The sequence below is a fragment of the Otolemur garnettii genome, unplaced genomic scaffold (assembly GCF_000181295.1).
Source record: "Otolemur garnettii isolate 467f Iridium unplaced genomic scaffold, OtoGar3 scaffold00014, whole genome shotgun sequence".
Lineage (NCBI taxonomy): Eukaryota > Metazoa > Chordata > Mammalia > Primates > Galagidae > Otolemur > Otolemur garnettii.
The window spans coordinates 7692699-7696721 of record NW_003852409.1 but is presented as its reverse complement, the minus strand read 5'-3'; positions in this window follow the sequence as shown (position 1 = coordinate 7696721).

Below are 4023 nucleotides of genomic sequence, written 5' to 3'. Positions count from 1 at the left end.
TAAACATTTTATAGATATAAAATAATTATTTCTTCCTACTTAATGCTGTTTACTTCAAATTCTACACCATCAAATTCCAGCCACATGATATTTGCTCTATTTGTATATGTAGTTATATTAAATTCGTTTTTGAGATTTTCATCCAAGTTTATTATCACTGTATTTCTTTTTGGTATTTTAAAATATTTCTTCACAGGCAAATGTTCCCGAGTCACATGTATCACTTCAGCTTACATATCAAGCTTGGCTCAAAATTTATTCATATGTCCAATTATTAGCACGGGCAACAATGTCGAGAACTAGATGTTCATCTGCCCAGCTAAAATCTTGGCAGGGAGGAGACCAGTCAGAATGAATACTGGCAGACAATTAACACAATTAACACAACCAACAAATAATTACTCTGCCACAAATAGTACGCTGCACTTTCTAGATGATCTTGCCTTTCCTTTTTTGCTCCAATTTTTAAAACATGTTCTTGAACCAAAGTTATACATGTCCAGGTGTTTTATTTTAATTTTTATTTATTTTTGTTTGTCTTCTGCCCATAAAGAGGTAGTAGGGTTTATTCTTGGCATAGAATCCAGTTATTCTCTGGATATGAGAGAAATATGTAGCTTAAAATAATATTCTCAATTTAAATTCTAGGTCTTAATCCAAACCCAGAGCTCCTCTGCTTTAATGAGACAACATATATTTCGGCTCCTAGGGAGATACAGTTTGATTTCGACTCCATTGTGTATATGAAAACTATAATACATAACATCTACTGTTAAATCTTTGTGATCACAATACCTTCCAGCATTCAGCATCCCTTAAAAATTTGGAAGAATGATGGTAAGAGAAATTATTTTTTGGTTGCTTTAGTTTCTCAATTGTATGTTTCTTATATTCTGAGGCAGGAGGAAGGCACTGAAAAAAGAATAAAACAGACAACCTTAGGTGAGATCCCACCAAATGAGCCCCCCTCCTCCCACCAATTACTCTCCCCTTTTCCCTCTTCCCCCTCCCAACTGACCCCTCCCCCTTGCTAGACTACATTTGTCTGTTATTATTCTCTTACAACTTGAACTTTACATTGGAAGTGAGAATAGCATACATAACCTAAAAAAATTGTTCCCACATATTAATTTGAAATTGAGAAAAAAACAGACACTGTGCCATACATAGGCGATGTTCAGTTCTAATTGATGCTCTTGGACAAATTATTTTATTTCTTCCAGCCTGAGATTTTTCATGTGGGTACTATAAGCTATTACTGAAATATAAAACTTAAGTAGGGTATTGTGTGCATTTGATGAGATATTTCAGTGGAGACTTAGAAATACTAAAAAAATTTAGTTGCAAAGGTCAGTTCTAACTTAGTGGGCATGGATGCTAATGAAGTGTATAATTTATTAACAAGACACGGAATCCATGCAATAAAAATCATAAGAGAAGGATAAAACTCGCTTTGCGTCAGGTGCTATGTTTTGTACTTTTTAATATGTAAGTGGAAGTAAAGTAGAAATTTTGCTCTCAAAGTGTTAACAGGGAAAAGCATCTACTAAAATAAAATTATTTGTAATGGAGGGGTTCTGTCTGTTTTGTGAGACCATTTTGATATGTTTCTGAATTACCACTTCATTATGAAATCTCCCTTATCAGACATTGTAGTACACACTACAGTAAAATTAATGACTTAATAGTTACTGAACATTCTGGGTTTCTTAGAACCTCACCCTGGAACATTCTCTATCCCTCCACTCCTGTTTTCCCTCATAAATGATCATAAGAATAGTTATACATATTTTGTGACTGCTGGTTTACTTGTCTGGATTCCCCATTACACTGTCAGTACTAGGAGAGGAGGGCATGAATCTGCATTGTTCTCTATAACGTCTCCGGTATTCACTTGCCACAGTGATTGACACATAGTAGGTGCTCAATGAACATTTATTTTAACTCCATAGTGTGAGGATTCATTGATTTTTTTCCTCTTTATCTTTCCTGGCAGAGATAATATTTTTTTTGTCCACCAAAATTTCAAGTTCTAAAGGAAACAAAGTCCAAATCATTTGTTCTAAGAGGAGAAATATTTCAAGACTTGGAAAGTGTCACAACATACTAGTTTCAAAGAACATGTGAATAGGAGAAAAGAGAAAATATACAAGGTGTGACAATTAAGTTCGTGAACTCATTCTAGAAGAAAATGCTCCCTGTCTACCTCACTGCTGACGATCACTTCGATCACCTTTGAAGGACTCCCCTTGGGAAACCATGCGCCTGGGACAGCACTTAGTTCACTTTTCAAAGAAATTTTTGAACTCTTTTCCTGGAATGACCACCAGAGCTGTCAGCACGTGAGCTCTGACAATTAAGTTCACAACTTTGCCATCACGTGCTTATGTTGGCAGCATGGTACAAACAGCTGAGTAAGGTTTCATGAGCTTGTGATCAGTGTCTCATAGCTGTGTTCAGGTCCACTGTGGTGACGTCTGTCTGAGAGGCATTCATTATGGTTGTTGCATGGTTTTGCGTGTCCTATGATGACAGCTCTGAGGGTCACTCCAGAAAAACAGTTCCAAAATTGCTTTGAAGGGCGAACTAGGCGCTGGCTTTGGTGCATAGCTTCCTACAGGGAGCGCTTTGAGAGCAACTGCAGTGATATTCAGCAATGAGGTATGTAACACTTTTTCTAGAGTGAGTTTCTGAACTTAATTGTTACATCTTGTATATAGTAGTGGTTGTGAAATACATATTTAGATCCCCTTCATATCTCTCCCGAAAAGTGAATGAGATATTTAAAAAAAAAATCAAATTCTCTACAGAAAATGAGATTTTAGAGAATATTGTAATACTTTAAGATTGATTCCAATAGATTTTTTTTTTTTTTGCAGTTTTTGGCCAGGGTTGGGTTTGAACCCACCACCTCTAGCATATCTAGCATATGGGGCCGGCGCCTTACTCTTTTGAGCCACAGGCACCGCCCAGACTTCAATAGATTTTTAAACACAAAAAACTTGATTACATAAAGCAGTGATTAGTTCCTGATCTGGGAGTCAGCTGGTCAAAAATTGTTTGGGCATGATTTTCATAAAAGAGAGGTATAGAGAAGAGAGGTATAGATAAGAAAGCTATTTTCGGTAGAGGGGTGACCTTAAATAGCACTCATTTTGAAGACCTAGTAACCAATCATTTCCATTACAGGAATCAATGTACTTATAAATCACTTGTCTTGCCTTGGCTACTTTGATTAGGTTTAATTAAGGATTTTTTTTCTTTTTCTCTTTAGCTTCTAATTACATCTGTTATAATTGGACAAACAATCTAAATTACTAGAAGCAATCTATATTTCAAAGGAGCCAGAGGTTAAAGCCAGACTACCAGATGGAGTTACTTAACACAAAGTTATTGAGTTTATTTGCAGAGTAGTCCAATTATCAACACATAGCTGGCAAGTTCACTGCCCCATAGAGATATATATTTTTGGAAGTTTAACTGACCAAAAGCACTTGTTAAAGCCATCACGTTATATAGTTTTTGTGCTTATCATAAAGCTCAGAGATGAAGATTGCATTCCTGGGAGATTAAATCAAGCGTTGTAACACTGCTGAACATCATGGTAATTGTGAACATAAAGGCAAGAATGATACTTATGATGATAGAAACAGAGGTAGGTAGCCAACATTTTAAAAAATGATTACCTTAACTGGCTAGCTTCCTGCAGTCATCTTGGCCTATTATATTTCTATGCTTATAGAACTATGCATAGTCTCTGAGCTTGCCTTTTTATCTGACTGAGAAGTTTAATGAATAGTCCAGGGTTTGAAGTCACAGATAGCTTTGTTCTTCAACATTACCAACTAACGTTACTGGTTGACTAAATTTAGAAAGAAAGAAAAGAAAAATTAAAGAAAATCTTGAGAGAAGGATGAAAGGAAGGGGGAAGGGAAGAAAGAAAGAGGAAGGAAGGAAAAAATGTCGCATTCCTGGGTTCGCAGTATTGTTCCATGCAAAATGATTATGCTTATAGTTATTTTA